Source organism: Condylura cristata, unplaced genomic scaffold, assembly GCF_000260355.1.
Source record: "Condylura cristata isolate star-nosed mole 26May11 unplaced genomic scaffold, ConCri1.0 scaffold00019, whole genome shotgun sequence".
In the NCBI taxonomy this organism is placed as follows: Eukaryota; Metazoa; Chordata; class Mammalia; order Eulipotyphla; family Talpidae; genus Condylura; species Condylura cristata.
The window spans coordinates 22,608,379-22,626,158 of NW_004567120.1; the positions used below are offsets into that span (position 1 = coordinate 22,608,379).

General features: G+C 42.0%; 1 pseudogene; it reads left to right on the forward strand.

Moving 5' to 3' along the window:
• The first annotated feature begins 16,557 nt into the window (after nt 1-16,557).
• LOC101637000 lies at nt 16,558-17,418 on the forward strand (annotated as a pseudogene).
• The last annotated feature ends 362 nt before the right edge of the window (nt 17,419-17,780 follow it).

Consider the following 17,780-nt stretch of genomic DNA (forward strand, 5'->3'; position numbering starts at 1 on the left):
AAGTGCTACATCCTAACTCGTTGCACTGCCAGGGAGGGCCCTAAAAGGTCTAGTTTCTAAAAGCCAAGTCAACCTTGATATAGTTGGGCAACTCAGCCCCTGAACATTTTGTCTTCCTTAATCTGCTTATAGACAATCCAGACCCTAGTTTTCTAGCCACCTTTCTCTCCCATAACAATCAAGATAACACCTGTCACCTTAAAAAAGTGGGACAGCAGCCCCTCCTTGGTGGTGCAAAGGTTTAGGATGCAGCACTAGCTGCAGCTGCTTCAGTGCCAGTTCGATCCCTGCCAGCCCAGAGGTGACCCACATGGCGCTGCAGACCTCTCCTGACACGCCTGCTGCACCCCTCAGCAGTGTACTTTGTTGATCTGCCTATTCTGCTCCCCACTGTCTCAGGTGAATCCTCTCACTGCCCTTGCACCTCTGACCTATATCCCAGTTCTGTATGGGTAAATAAAAAAATCTTTAAAAAAAACACTTTATATAAAAAAAAAAAAGTGTGGGCTAGCTTGAGCAACAGAACACCAATAGGACCCATATCATGGTAGGAACACACCTGGCAAAGGGTTATCACTATTCGAGATGGCCAAGAAAGGCCCCAGGCTTAGCGAGAGTCCATGGGTTATTAGGAAATTCCACATCACCTGCAACTCTGCTAACAACATTCTTTCCTAGGCTAGGGAATGTTCCTTTATCTTCCCGACTGGCGCTCAGGAGAATAGAAGGCATTATCAAGGCTTGATTATCTCCTATCTACAGGCTGGGAATTTGTGTCTTGCTCTAAAAGTCCAATCACCTAACAGGGGGAAAAAAATGCTCCTTGCTTCAGTTCCAGAACTAGGAGATAAGCGATGGAGCCAACATGTACTAGAAGCCATCGTTGCTATAATGAAGGTTGATACATGGCACCATGAAAGGCAGGGGATCTGAGTCAGGGAGGGCGCACTTCCCAGAGAAAGCTGCATGCTTAAGCGAACTAAAAACAGAACAGCCTGAGCAAGAGCTCAAAAATAAGAAAAGATATGGTATCATCAGGAGACTCATGTAGAGCCGTGTTGCTATGTGACTAAAGGATGAATGCATAGAGATGAACCTAGAGAAAAGATAAAGATCATGGAACACTTTATGTGCCCTACAAAGAAGTTTAGATTTATACTATAAGCAGCAGAGCACCATTATTTTTTTAAGATTTATTTATTTATGCTTACAGAATTGGGGTACAGGTCAGAAGCGTGGTGGGTGAGAGGATTCACTAGAGACAGCGTGGAGAGCAGAACAGGCAGATGGACGAAGTACACTGCTGAGGGGAGGAGCAGGCAGGTCAGGAGAGGTCTACCATGCCATGTGGGTCAGCTCCTTGGCTGGGGATTGAACTCGTGCTGCAGTGTGGCTTCGGAGACCTTCATAATGTGGTGGTTTAACCCATTGCGCCACCAGGGAGAGCCCAGAGTACCATTAATTTTAAGCTAGAAAGTCACCTGATTAGATTTTACTCTGGCAGCAGGCAGGAGTGCTTTATAGATTAAGGGTGAGGCTAAAGATTGCAGTGATCCGGGTGAAGCATGGTAAGGTGCCCAGAGCTCATTCAGTTCGTGACATTCTCTAGGCAATTGGATATGCAGGCCTGGAGTTAAAGAGAGGTCTCAGCTGAAAGTGTGCTTTAGAAGAGCAAAGGATAGTGGTTCTAGACTGCCCAGGGAGAAATACTGGACAGTGCATGCTCAAGATTAGAACCTTGGGAAACAACAATGAAGATTCAAACCAAGGCAGAGGAGCCAGAGAATGGGATAAGAAGAGGAAAAAACAAGCATAGATTTCCATGGTCACCAAAGGAGGGAAAATTTGCAGGCACGGTTAGTATTTAGTATGCTGTAAAGTGTCACAAGACAGAAAAAGATTACGTTGGCCTGGCATTATGGAGGTCACTGGTGGCCTCAGTGGGATAGTATCAAGTGCAGGATCATACCACGAGGCTAGTGACTAGAGAGTAAGTAAGCAGATGAGAGATGGGACAAAATAACTCTGAAGGCTTAAGCTCAGACACTTTCTGATAAAGTGTGAAGCTTCCAACATACAAGTTCAGAGGAGCTTCCTAGACTCTAAATGTAACAGAAAAATTAAAAACTTAAATAATGCACTTATGTTCTGGTATAGAGAAATGTATGGAAAGTAAAAATGTGACAGACATTTTTTAGGCACTCAGTTTTTATATACATAAGAGTAAACAGAAACATACAACCTAAACTAAGATGAGATAAAAATCATTGCTGTCCCATCCCACTCCTAGGTATCTACCCAAAAGACACAAAAACACTGATTGAAAAAGAAACCTGCACCCCCATGTTTACTGCTGCTTTATTTACAATTGGAAAAACATGGAAGCAGCCCAAATGCCCAAAAGTAGATGACTGTATTAAAAAGATGTGGTACAGGCCCTCCCTGGTGGTGCAGCGGGTTAAAGCACTGCAATAAGAAGTTTAAGCCACTTCCTCATGAGTTCAATCCCCACCTGTCCCGGAGGTGGCCACATGGCATGGCAGACCTCTCCTGACCCACCTGCTGCTCCCCGTAGCAGTGTACTTCGTTGATCTGCCTGTTCTGCTCCCCACTCTGTCTCTGCTGAATCCTCTCACCCTCCGCATCTCTGGCCTATACCCAGTTCTGTATGAATAAATAAATAAATCTTAAAAAAAAAAAAGATGTGGTACATATACACAATGGAATATTACCCAGCAACCAAAAAAGAGAAACATATGTCTTTTGCAGCAACTTGGATGGAGCTGGAAAAGATCATGCTTAGTGAGATAAGCCAGAAAGAGAAAGAAAAATACCGGATGGTTTCACTCATAGCAGGAGTACAATGGACCAGGCAAGAAAATAACAAGAATAATGAACAACCATATACCAGAGACATTTTGCGGGGGTGGAGTGTGGAATGGGACCAAAAACGGCGGGGGGGAGGGTTGGGGAAGGAAGTGCACAGGATTATGGAGATGGCACACGGGTGACTTGGTGATGGGAAACCCGCGGGGATTACAACTGAGATGGGGAAAAATGTACAAAATGATGTAAAAATAAACTGTTATAAAATAAAAAAAAGAAGAAGAGAAAAAAAAAACATTGCTGTCCCTAGAATTTTAACTAATTGGTATCTAGAGAACATTTTCCTAAATGTTGCAATTTACTAATCGAGGAAATGCAAGCCAATTGTAATGGCCTCTAAGTTAACATAAAACTCATTAAGCCAATTTCCCCCTTAAGTACATCAAAACTTCTAAAACATTGTCACAACATTAGCTGAGAATGTAAGAAATTAGAACTGAGCGCTAAAACAGTTGGTGGACATGTCAGATGCTAAGTCAAGGATACTGGCCGAAACCTACTGTGACCGAGACATTTCTCTAGTTGATGGATGTGAACAAAAAAAGATATATCCATGTGTGTATTCCTTCTAAAATCTGTTCAACACATTTGAAAAAACTGCCTCATTTCCAAACTATTTGGATTTGTGACCATTTCTATTCTAAGGCCATATGGATGCTACTATATTAAAAATACAGAGCATTAGGGATGGAGGGACAGTAAAGGTTCCCCACTCTCGCACAACCCATGTCACAGATAGCAAAGTTGAAGCCTGGGAAGTTTTTAAATAAAATAAACCAGTAGAGCAAGGACTAGAACCCAGAATTCCAGAATTCTGACTCCATGCTTGCTCTCCCAATAAAAATGACATAAAAAAAAAAAAAAACACAGTTCTCCCGCAAGATCCACTCTTGCCTCCACCACTTTATGTCAGTTTTTCAATAGTCAGTTCTGTATTTTTCTCTGAAATAAATAGAAAATAGCTGTGAACCCTGGGCACGTGGCCCAGACTGAGAACACTGATTGTAAACATCTCTCATCAATGGTGGATGGCGGTCAGGGCAGCTGGCAAAGATCACCTAGCTTTGGGCTTTTAGCTAAAATGTACACAATTCCAGCAAAGTATTTGGGGGTGTTTTATCTCTATTGTCTAGCTGCTGTGGTGAGATTGTGTTGTCTTAAAAATTTCTATTCCGAATTTTAATTAAATTGTGGCCTGTGGCAAAATAGAAAGACATTAAAATCAAATTCTAGTGTCTCTTTGTTTATTTTATGGGCTCTCATCTCTAACTAGTTCTCACTGAAATAATTAAATGTCTTTCCAGCAAATGGACTGTTCAGGCTGTTTAGTTTAATGTTTCTTATAACCTGGCAAGCATGTGCTTTATAATTCTGTTTATTTCTGCTCTTCTACACACCTCCCCATCTCCACCACATACACACTCCTCCCTCTTCCCGCACAGGCTGACTGAAGGTTTCCACAGATGAACACGGCATTAATGCCCATGCCGGCCAACGCTGCCTCACACAGACTGGCTGAGATTGTCAGAAACTGAGCACACTGCTTTTAACATTAATGCATCAGAGGTGCTTCTAGACTGAAGTTGACACTCACTGATGACACAATGTGGTCCAGTGAGGCCTCATGGCTCAAGACTGATGCCTGAGCTCTCCATGTATTTCATGAAGGGAAAATTGCTTTATGAAAACTACAGAATCCCCTCCTGTAGAGGAGAGGACAGCAAAATTTACCTGGAGAGAGGGGGAGAAAGAGGATCTTGTTCTCAAAACACCGTTAAGGGGCCCTCCCTGGTGGTAAAACAGATTGAAGCACAGTACTATGAAGCTATCTGCAGCCACTGCAGGACAAGTTGAATCCCTGGCCAGGAAGGTGACCCACATGGTGCAGCAGACCTCTCCTGTCTCGCCTGCTGCTCCCCTCAGCAGTGTAATTCAGTCAATTCGCCTATTCTGCTCCCCACTCTGTCTCTGGTGAATCCACACACACCCTACCCCCACACCTCTGGCTTATCCCCCAGTTCTTGTGTGCTTAAATAAATAAATTTTTAAAGGAAATACTATTGAAGACCCTTTGGTGACAATGCCTGAGGCATTGTCTGCAGGGATATTCAGCTAAAGGGGCTCTGATTGGATGTATAATAATGTAGAAAAGAGATCCTTCTTAGAAGTTGTTCTTGTGCAAACTCATTTGTTGTTTGCCTTGAACAGAGCCCCAGTCCAGAAATAAAAGATGGAAAGGGTGTGCAGCAAGAGTGACAAAAAACTAAATTTGTCATTGTAAGACGTAACTCCCAATGTGTAGATACAATGATCTTCCAGGCACTGGGCTAGCTGCCCTTCCCCACAAGCACACGTAGTCTCCCAGAAAACAGGGATCGTTGGTCTCCTTGTCTTATAGATCTGAATATTGTGGTTTAACAGTAAGATTGAATGACTTGCCGAATGTCTCAGAGCTACTAAGTGGCAGAATTAGCATTCAAATTTGTCATCCTCCTCCTCTTTCTCCAATCAAAAAAGGGAAAGTGGGGATATTTAAATCCTTGGCCTGCCAGGTCTTAGACTTAACCCTGAATAATAGTGACAATGATCACGCTACGAAAGGAGGCAGGTTTGGGGTACTACTTATGTACCAGGCTTTGTGCTAATTACTATACACACATCAGTTCACTTAATCCTTATAACTTGTGGGAAAATACATTTTCGTTTTTTATTATAATACATTCATATGAGAAAATGTGTAGTATTTAAAATAATGCTTTTATTTTGGTGTGTGTTCCCATAAAATTGTATGTTATTTTATTTTTTTACTGAGGTAACACTGGTGTACAACACTGTGATTCAGAGGTACAGGATACCACCTCCTCAGACCACCACACCACCCCCACCACCAAAGCACCCCAGTCCTCACTTTAGTCCATTGTTTCCCTCCCCCTTTGGTAGTCTCAATTTGGGGAAAATAATTTTCATTCACTCTATTTTACAAATGAAAGATGGAGTCTTTGAGGTTAAATAACTTGTCCAAAGTTACATAGGTAGGAAATGGAAAATATTTGCAGTTAAGTATTGGGGAGAAAGGCTATCTTTTTTTTTAAAGATTTATTTATTTATACATACAGAACTGGGGTACAGACCAAAAGGCTACCTTTTGTAAAAAGATTTATTTATACATACAGAACTGGGGTGCAGATACAGGGGCGGTGAGAGGATTCACCAGAGACAGAGTGGAGACTAGAATAGTCATATCGAAGAGGTATACTGCTGAGGGGTGTAGTGAGCGGGTCAGGAGGGGCCTGCCACCATGTGGATCACCTCCGGGCGGGATCAAACTCCTAACCCACTGTGCAACAAGGGAGAGCCCCGAAAGGATGTTCTAAACAAACTCCACAAATAGGTTTTAAGAACTCCACCCCCACCCCAGACCAAAGAGATCCAAGACACCGAGGACTAAGGATCCCATAACGTCATCACCACGGAAGGAAGGATTGCTGGGAACTGAGGGTGGAGTTAAACAGCCAAATTTGGTATAAAACCAGGCATGTGGGCCTTGGAGGTGCTTGATTTTTTGCCAGCTTTCAGCATGCTATTGGTGTTCCAGCTCAACGAACTGGTAAGACGCATTCACCAATTTCTCTTTCACGCTTTGTCTCTGCGTCATTCCTTTCTTCATTTCCCCTTTTGTAAATCCTTTATTACCCTTTTTATATGTACCTGCTGTTGAGTCTCATGATATGTCCCTTATAGGTGATGATCCACAGCCAGGCCAACCCATTTCACATTGGGGTTGTCCTGTAACAAGAGCAGCCCCCCACCACATGGTAGCCCACCAATGGGACATTCCTCCAATTGGGACTTGGCCAGAAACTTTTGGAATCCTAATATTTGGTTAATGAATTTCACATTGCTCCCTATTCTGGGATATGATCTAGGTTAGAAAAGGAAGCCTTGGTTTTCAGTCATTTTCAATTTTTTCATTCTCTGGTCTATAAACTTTAGGATGACTTAATCCCTTCCTATGAGTCTTGAGTCAACTGAAGTTTTGAATAATAAAATGTAGTTAATAAGAGTAAGGACCCATTTGTGCCTAGATAAATAGGATGAGGAATACTCTAGAAGAAAACATCTCTCCCTGTCTAGGGAAGAGGGGAATCATCTGTGGGGGCCAGACATTTAGAGGGAGGGGGGACAAAAATCAAGATGCCGAGAGGAAAGGTGGTATGGGAAATGAAGTGGTAATAGCACTTTCTGTGCTTGCTCTGTACCAGTCCCTTTTATATGCTGTGACTCATTCAGTCCTCACAACAGTCCTGGGAGGCAGCATTATTATCTTCACTTTATAATTTTTTTTAAATGAGGCATATAGGGTCCTCTGTGGTGGCACAGCGGGTTAAAGCACAGCACTGAGAAGCTAAAGCCACTTCCGCATGAATTCGATCCCCGCCTGCCCTGGAGGTGACCACATGGCGCGGCAGACCTCTCCTGACCCGCCTGCTGCTCCCCTCAGCAGTGTGTTTCGTCGATCGGCCTGTTCTGCTCCCCGCTCTGTCCCTGGTGAATTCTCTCACCCTCCGCATCTCTGGCCTGTACCCCAGTTCTGTATGAATAAATAAATAAATCTTTTTTTAATGAGGCATATAAATTTAATAACTTGCCCAAAGACTTACATCTAGGAAGTGGTGGAGCTAAAGATCCATCTCTGGCCCAACTCTTTTTGAGAATATTCGCTATATTTTCAAGTGAAGTGTTGAAACCAAATGGGCATTTTAATTGAGCGAGGGAACATACAAATTTGTAGGAAGACAAAAAAATAATATGGCAAAGAATTTGTGAAAAGAACCAAACCAAAGAAAATGAGATTTTAGGAAATTGGAAGATTGAATGAGACAATCTTTAGGAAAGTGATGGAGGCTGAATTCTAAATTTTCTACTCTGACACTCATACTTCTTCGCTTGGTAATTGTAGCAATTCAATCTGCAGCGAAAACAAAGCGACAGCTACTGCAAGGACGACGAGTCAAGCCCCCATCCAGGATGGCGGGGCAGAAAGATATCAGTTTCCCCAAAGGGCCTGCTCAGACACCTTTCCTCAGCCTTTGAATGGCAGAAGGGAAAGGCAGGGTCACGCACCCCCAGCCCTGGTATGTATCATCTCACCCTCTTTGACTTTATTCCTGGACTTGCATTCACACAGCTACCAACAGTCCATTATTTGTAACCTCACAGCTCTCAGTCTCCTCGGATTTATGCCAGATTACTTAAGTCATATCTAGGCCTAAGAAGTAAACACTGTTCTCTGCATGTCAAAACCAAACATGGGAAGATTTTATTGAGAAAAACAACTATGAAAAAAATATGGAGGAGTCCTAACCCTAACCCTGGTGGCGCAGCAGGTTAAAGCACACTTCAGCATGAGTTCAAACCCTGCCTGCCCAGGAAGTGATCCACATGGCGTGGCAGACCTCTCCTGACCCGCCCGCTGCTCCCCTCAGCAGTGTACTTCGTCCATCTGCCTGCTGTGCTCCCCACTCTGTCTCTGGTGAATCCTCTCACTGCCCCTGCACCTCTGGCCTGTACCCCAGTTCTGTATGAATAAAAAAAAAAAACTTTAAAATAATATAGGGAGGAAGCCAGCCCCTGAGTGATGGTGAGCAGTTGGATGGAAACATCCTAGACCACTAAGCAATCTAAAGAATATTCTGCAAGTCCTTGAGCCAAAGTTGGTCAATAGAACAGGCTGCACATCTCCGAGAAAGGAGTCTGCCTTCATATTCCCCAATACACACCCGCTGAAGCATTCAGTCAATGATGTTCCCTATTATCCGTGCTCTTCCAGGAACTCTAATTGGCCATCATCTCAGCCCCTATCTCCACAATTCATATCTACCCCTGCAAATTTCAGCTCAAGCATCACATACTAGGGGAAGCCATTCCTGACCCCCAAATCCTAGTTAAAGCAAGCTTACTTTTTATATGTGCCCATAAAACCACGTTCCTTTCTATCAGAGAACCTGAGTCAAGTCATGCTTCTATACTCATTCTTGTGATATTAGTGACTATTTCTCTTGCAAAATTTCAAACTCCATGAAAGCAGGTAACAAACACAAGTGTCATTCACTGCCTTATTCTCAGTGCTTACCACAGTGATGTAGAAACCCCATGAATATATTTAGAATGAATGGGTATGAACAATGTGAAGAACAGATATGAATTACAGGTAATAAATCCTAGTCTCAAAACTTCCAGAGAATAGCTAATCCTGAGGGCGAGGATGAGGGAAACATCACTTCAAGAAGTGAGAGAAGACCCTCCATGGTGGCGCAGTGGGTTAGGATACAGCACTGCAAGATCGCCGCAGCCGCTTAAGTGAGAGTTCGATCCACAGCCCCAGAGGTGACACACATGACGTGACAAAGCTCTCCTGTCTTGCCCGCTGCTCCCCTCAGCAGTGTACTTCTTTGATCTGCCTGTTCTGCTCCCCACGCTGTCTCTGGTGAATCCTCTCACCGCCCCTGTACCTCTGGCCTGTACCCCAGTTCTGTATGCACAAATAAATAAATCTTAAAAAAAAAGTTATTCATGTACAAATAAATAAATCTAAAAAAAAAAGTTATTCATGCATACAGAGCTGGGGTATAGGCCAGAGGCTCAGAGGCGGTGAGAGGATTCACCAGAGATAGAGCGGGGAGCAGAACAGGCAGATCGATGTGGTACCCTGCTGAGGGGAGCAGCGGTCAGGTCAGGAGAGGTCTGCCGCACCATGTGGATCACCTCCTGGGATAGGCAGGGATCGAACTCATGCTGAAGTGGCTTTAGCTTCTTACTGCTGCGTTTTAACCCCCAGCACCACCAGGGAGGGCCCATGAATAACTCTTAAAAAAAAAAAAGAGGTGAGGAAAAAGGCATAGGTTCGAGGTAAAGATCATGGCAGAGGAGTCTTAAAACTGACAAGCAAATACAAGCTGTAGATGGTACCGAAACTGACAGACTCACATCAGAAATCAAGGTAAAAAGAGGGGATGTGCTTGGGGGCTTGATGAGTGGGAAGTGGGAGAAAATCATGAGCACAACCGGAAGTGCGCCCCCTTACTTGGTCAAGCAGGTTGGTCAAGGAAATGGGGCATCAGGACTGGAGCAGGCACACAAGGAGTCAAGGAAGTGGAAGGCTCAGAAGGCAGTAGCCCAGTCACGTGTATTAGCCTGGAGGGGTTCTCCTGAAAAAGGAGGTTGTGTCAACAAGGTCTGTGGATCTTGGCCATATGTTTTAGCCCAGGTCTTCTCAGAGAGTTTGTTCTGGTCTTAAAGGGACCACATCCTCTGGGCTGGAGCTATGGGTTGGTAGCTGCTGCCTAACAACTACATTCACGAATTGCCTTGCAGTCTTGAGGACTAGCTGAAACCTCACCTTTCTAAACCTGTTTTCTCCTCTCAAAAAGCAGAATAAAATTTAACCTCATAAGATCAATGGATGAGAACATGAGAGAAGACTATGAGATGACTTATAATTAACTCTAATGGGGTCTAATTGGGTTCCTTATAAGCTCTCAGTACATCCCCACCCTTAAAAATAACATTAACATGAAACAAAGCAAAATCTCCCCTGTGACGCCACTTGTGAAAAGTAGCTTTGGCCATGCAATGTATACAGAATCTTTACAAAGCATTGTTAGAATTGACAGTATCAGGGCCCCCCCGATGACACAATGGGTTAAAGCACAGCACTATGAAGTTCTCCGAAACCACTGCAACATGAGTTCGATTCTCGGCCAGGGAGCTGACCCACATGGCACAGCAGACCTCTCCTCGACCCACCTGCTACTTCCCTCAGCAGTGTATTTCAGTCGATCTGCCTGTTCTGCTCCCCACTCTGTCTCTGGTGAATCCTCTCACTCCCCTGCACCTCTGGCCTATACTCCAGTTCTTGTAAGCATAAATAAATAAATCTTAAAATAAAAAAAGAATTGACACTATCTGATCTTGTTGACTCAGTATTGGCATTTAGTTCAGAAGATACAGAAAAAATCTCAGAATTCTAGGATCTGGGGTGGGGGGTCTCTCTTTACTCTATTTGCATTTGTGAGCTGTGAAAATGTGGGTGCATCACTAACTGTTAAGATCCACGTATCTGAAGAGCGACACAAACGTTTACTAAGTAAAAGACCATTGCTCATATTCACTGTCTTTTTGCTGAAACAAAATGTCAACTTACTTCACAGTCAAGTAGAACAAGGCTAAATTTCATTCCAGCCTGGGATTGGGATATAAAATGCATATTTTCTGGAAAAGTCATGCGGCACCACTAGGGTAATGAGGCAGCCAAAGCTGCTGCAAATCACATATTAGCTAATCTATTCTCATTTCTGACAGTAGTTGAGAGTTAGATGTCCTAAAAGTCCCCACTCTTTTTCTGGTCTTGTCTAGTTACTGACTCGCTGAGTGGAGAGTACTAGTTCACTGAACCTTTCTGTGTCTCTTCACCATCTGTAAAATCTGGGCAACAAATACTTAGCTGTGTACAGAGCCATTTTTACTTCATCAGAGCCTCACAGAATTGCACGCCCCCTCCTCAGTCAAAACAAGCAGGCTTTTGTAAAAGCACATTCACTTCAAGGATGGATTTCAGTTGAATTTGAGGACTATTTTGTGGAGCTTAGCATGATGGGAACACAAGTCAGAGTAAAAGTTCCCATTCTAAAGCAGCGATTCCACAGACTTGTGACAATGTTTCCACAAGTCCATGGCAAAAATTAAAGAAAACCAAAGAAGATAATGAAGATAATGCTTTCTGGCTCTAAATACAATTTCAAAGTATTTATCACAAATTTCTTGTAAATATTTCAGGTCCATTCATTTTTCTTGCCACTGAAGTGTTATTTTAAGGTGACAATTGTCTTCTAACATCCTTACATAATAAAAATTTAAATATGGCAACTCTAGGTCACTTTATTCTTAACTTTTAATTTTGTTGTTCCATTAACTCAAAATGTCTCAGAGCCAGTAAATCATTTACACCTACTTAAAGAACATGATTAATCCAATTTAATCTGTAGTCAAGAAAATTGCTTGAATTTGTTATTTAGAGGTTCCTGTTCTGGGAATCATTTGTATTTATAAGTAGAAGCTCAAAAAAAAAAAAAAACAGCGTATTTTGAGCTGAAGTTACTGCTACAAACAAAACAACAACAAAAGTAGCAAAGCCAATGATGACCAAATGGAGCCTGGCATGTGAAAGACCCTCAATAAATATTTGCCAAATAAGTAAATAAATGATCAAACAAAACAAATATCGATTTAGAGACTTAAGTAATCCCTAGCAAGTAGCTACTGGGGGGGAAAAAAAGACATAAGAAAGAATTGATTTTTGGGCCCTCCCTGGTGGCACAGCGGGTTAAAGCACAGCACTAAGAAGCTAAAGCCACTTCCGCATGAGTTCGATCCCCACCCCAGAAGTATCCCAATTGGTGTGACAGACCTCTCCTATCTCACCCACTGCTCCCCTCAGCAGTGTACCTCATCAGCTAGTCTGTTCCGCTCTCCACTCTGTCTCTGGTGAAGCCTCTCACTGCCCATGTACCTCTGGCCTGTACCCCAGTTCTGTATGCATAAATAAATAATTTTTTTAAAAGAAAGAAAGAATTGATTTTCACTATTTGGTTAAAATAACAGAAAATTACTTCTAATTTTTTTATTTCGATTAGATATAACTCCTGGTTTTTATGGCCTCAGTCTAGTAAAGTCCTGTAGCTCATTTTTCTCTCTTGCCAAGAGGAAATAAAATAGAGAACCAGAGGAAACTGGAAACATTAAGTAATTAATTAGACTCATAGACTTTGAGGACAGAGACTAGGACTCATCTAACACACGTGCTTCAATTTACAGATTAGGAAACAAATCCACAGAAACACGGCCAAGTTGCCTGTTTTGGAGTTTAGACCATGAGAACAAGACCAATATACTTGACCATCTAATAGCTACCCTAATTGAAGGGGAATGCTAAGCATCATTTTAAAGACCTCTTGAATATTCAAATTACAATCTTAAAAGTTGTAAATACTTTGAAAGGTTAGAGGAAACAGTCATAAAGATAGGAAAGTTTCAAATTACAAGCATAAGGCAAAGTATCCTGGATTTGGTGGGTTATAGAAGAGCTAAAGTCCAGAAATTAGAAATAGATATGTGGGGAATGTTGAGGGCATTTTGTTATGAGTGGCTTATGAATAAACCCACTATTTTCAGGATTCTCCTTTGACAGCATTTGTCAACACTAAATCAACAAAGAATTCTTAGTACTGAACAGCCACTAGGATATGGACATAGTCTTACTTATCTGAATCCACACTAGAAAGCATAGTCATGTGATCAAAAGATAAACACACCAAATAACATGATGTACAAGGATAATCTGTGCAGCAAAGGACTGAAAACAACCCAAATGTTCATCAACTATGGCACAATCCCACAAAGAGTACTATACAGTGTTTTAAAAAACAAAAGAAGAGGCCCTCCCTGGGGGCGCAGCGGGTTAAAGCACAGCACTGAGAAGCTGAAGCCACTTCCGCATGAGTTCGATCCCCGCCTGCCCCGGAGACCCACATGGCGAGGCAGACCTCTCCTGATCCGCCCACTACTCTCCTCAGTGGTGAACCTTTTCAATCTGCCTGTTCTGCTCCTCACTCTGTCTCTGGTGAATCCTCTCACCCCCCTGCACCTCTGGCCTATACCCCAGTTCTGTATGAATAAATAAATCTTTTAAAAATTGTTAAGAAAATGAAAAGACAAATTAGAGACAAGTAATTTTTTTAATAAATAAATAAAAGAAGGAGGAAGACTCCTATTTACTGATATGTGCATCTCTAGGATATATTATTAAGAGAAAAGCAATGCTAAAACTATTCTTTCCCTGTGCCAACGTGGTCTATAGGAAAACACCCATATACACATCCCCTTATGTTAAAAAAAAATACAAACAGTAACTAATAAAGATGCTTACCTATGGAGGAAAGAGAAGAAGGGACTAGCCTTGAGAAGTCTTCAAATATACCTTGCTAAATACTTTGACATTAGAACACAATTAATCAAAAAGAAAAAAAAAATCCTAGATATAGAAAACAAACAGAAACTAATGAACTTAATTCTATACTAAATTGGTGACAGACCCATTCAGAGAAAATTACTTCAAATTTACTGTATAATAAAGAATTTTGACTTACATCCCTAATTAGATACATACATATATTTTTTAAGATTTATTTATGTTTTCAGAACTGGGGTACAGGCCAGAGGTGTTGTGGGTAGGAGGATTCACCAAAGACAGAGTGGAGAGCAGAGCAGGCAGATAGACAAAGTACACTGCTGAGGGGAGCAGCCAGCAGTTCAGAAGAGGTCTGCCACACCATGTCGGTCAGCTCCCTGGCCGGGGATCGAACTCGTGCTTCAGTGGCTTCAAAGAGCTTCATGATGCTGTGCTTTAACCCACTGTGCCAGCAGGGAGTGCCCCTAATTAGATATATTTGTCAGACATAAAGAACCACAAGAAATTCTAAATTGCAGTCAGTAATTTTATTGTTATTTTTGATTTGACTCTATTATAGATTATTATGTTAATGCTGTTGGGAACTAAGATGTACATATAAGAGAAAGAAGATTGAAGTATAAAGTTAAAAACTCTGTCATCTTAAATTTGAATTTGAAATATCGCCATTAAAAAACAAAAGTAACTTTTAACTCTGACCACTGAAAAGGTCTGGAACCAAATAGGATCTAATAGTAATGAGCATCCTGGCATGTAAATGGTTATCTCTGAATATCATTCCTCATAAATAAAATCAGGTTTATAAGGGAAACGACTGATCCCAAATCTGAAATCTCAAATCTGGTCAAGATGAGTCTGGAGTGTTGTTATTACTAGAAATCAAAGAAACTGCCAGCAACTATTGTGGCCTCTGGACCCCAACTAACTTAATATGGGATAAATTTTGTATCAAAATGAAAAATCACTATGATTTCTTGAGCTGTACTAAATATATAAAAATCCGTGAATTCATCATGACCTAAAAAAAAACAAAAACAAAAAAACACAGCAGTCACCACTGGAGGATGCAAAGAATAAACCATTCTGAATATGGTTAAGTGCAAGGTGAGATCCAAGCAGCTGTCCCATATATGCTCTAAGAACTAGATTTCAGTAAAGCCACATAGTTGATGAGGGAAATTTCCTCTTTATGGAATTCTAGCTAATGAATGTGGAAGAAATGGCAGCAGCGGAAAATCACCATTCTCCCACCTCTAATGAAATAACTGATCTAGGCAATGATCATCAGCAGAAGCTAAAATCGCTTGCTTCAAGGTTGATGGCTCTTTATCATGCAGGAATCAAGCTGATACCAACTGAACCCCACTGATAAATCTTAATATTATAAAAAATGAGACATCCAGACCTGATAAGACTCCTGATCTGAAGCAATTGGGGATAAACAGCACCAGTCACCAGGGATTCTTAAAAAGTGAATAGAAATCTGATCAAACTCTAGAAATAAAAAGTGATAATCATGACAACAGAGTTTCATTTGCATTTGGTTAAGAAGTAAAAGAGCAAAACAATTCTTACAGCTGGGGTCACATGACTGCCCCCAGTGCCACTACTGTAAATTAAGTCAGCCCCAAGCTCTGGAACAAATCTTGTTTACTCATTAAAGGGAAATGAAGGAGCTGGCGTTCCACAACTCACTTGACTGCATTAGGTCAACCTGGCTACTGACCCTGCCATATAACATTGTGCTTTGTGCCGCACATCCAATTATTGGTTTGCCTGCCTCAGTCCCTGTGTCTCACTTTCCATCTAGTTCATTTGCAGGCTGCCTCAGTTGCTCTGAAACAGGGGCTCTGAACTATACTTTTACCCATTTTCCTGAAGACTAAGGCTCTGACCTTGAATCTCAAGCTAGCTGCTGGGCCCCAACACCTAATTGAGTCTTTCCTACTCCAAGGCCACTAACTTTCAATAACAATAACTTGCCAGTTTAATAGGTGTTTCTTGATCTAGAAATCTTGTGTTAATTTGACCCATAATCTTCAAATTTGGATAAAAGATCAGACCATGTATTGCTAATTCATAACATCTTGGGCAGGTTGGTGACATTATTCGAAAGTTTGAAATGGAACAAAAATATGTGAAACTCTTATTTCTGGCCTCAGGTAACATTTGGGGCAGCAAATGTTCCTGAAGAACAGTAGTCTCAGGACTGGATTCTGTGGCAAACTATTTAGCAAGTGACCCTGAGCCTTTCCCTTTCATCTTCTCTTTGTCACTGCTCAGCCATCCCAATCTTCTCTCTTCTCCTGCCCACCTACCCATGCTCTGCTGCGATGCTTTCTCCTTTCCCTTCCGTTGAAAGCCTCAGCAACCATGCGATTCCCTGAGAACCAACACTCCTGTAACCATATGGGTCAAGAACCAGAAGAGGAGGGTTGGGTGGGGAGCAAAGGGTGAGAGGATAAAACAGACCATCGTGGAGGATAATGGATGCTTTGGTGGTGGTAGGTGAGGTGTGGTAACATATATCTCAAGAGGAATGAACCTATACCCCTAAATCACATACAGAGTTGTAAACTAACTTTCAAAAAAGAAAACAACTTTCAAAAAAGAAGAAATAGGCCTCGCCACAGGTCACAGCAGATATGACCAGTCAGGTACATCCTAGCCCATCTGCTCATGTCATGAAGCTGCTCATCCAAGTGGGATATCAACCTCTTCTGAGAACAGTAAAAAGGTATTTGGGGGCATCAAGTATATCAGCATTCTTTGCTTATGTTCAGCATATTTTGAGCATTGATTGGAAGTGTGGGTTGTTCACAGACTTAATTCCAAAACTGTCTTCAAGAGTCCTGGAACTGTTTTACAGCATCACCAGAAGTGTGAAGCAATTAAAGAGTTAGTTACTGGAAATGCACAGAAAGAAGTCTCTCTTCCTTTGACCCAGTTATTAAGGAGACCACTGAGGAGATGATGGCTCACTCTGCCCTTATCACACACCCCTTCCAAGTGTTCATCCCGTGATCTATAGTACAATTCATTAGCAGAGACCCCAAATTTTTTGGACTGTGTGACTCCATGGTAACCATCTATCAGAAAGAGGCATCCTAGGAGTTTTCACAGGTATTATTCCTGGTGTGTGTGTGTGTGTGTGTGTGTGTGTGCGCGCGCGTGTGTGTCTTTCTTACTTCCTGGCCTACCTCAGCAATTCCTGGCTCTGGACAGTGGGGTTTCCACCTTGAATGAAATGTAGTTATTCCCAAGGTGCCACAGAAATTTCTGCCAGTATGTTGACCTATTCCTTTATGCCTGTCTCCTATCTTATGGCTGCCAACCACTGTGGGTTTGCTGCAAGAGGCCACCTTATACCCCAGCAATATGCTTCTTGGCTAGATGGCAGGTGCATGCTGCAAAAAGAAGGAAATAAGAGCCAAGGAAATAACTTGTTTTTCTGGAAAGTTCCCTTCGAGAACTCTTATTGTTGTGACCTGAGAACATTAGTTTGAAGATGTGGAGCATGGACAGTGACAATGGCATTTTTGTAGTCCAGATGCACAGAATTATGGGAGACAATGTTGATTTATACACAGTGTGGTACACTTTTTTAATGCTCATTTCATCAGGGGAGAATGGGGAAAAAGGAATAGATCTTTGTAAGTTATTCCAAGAACCCCTTCTGCGTATGCACTGCCCAGATCACCAGCCCCTCCTTTTACTTATATGTAACTATTGTGCAAATGATAGTCACTTCTTTGCCTTGTTTAAAAGATGGTTTTTCAAAGAGACAATTGTAAACCAGAGGTATCCTACAGGGGAAGGGGAGTGAGAGGGATCAGAAGGAGGAAGGAATGTGGGGGACTGTGGTGAT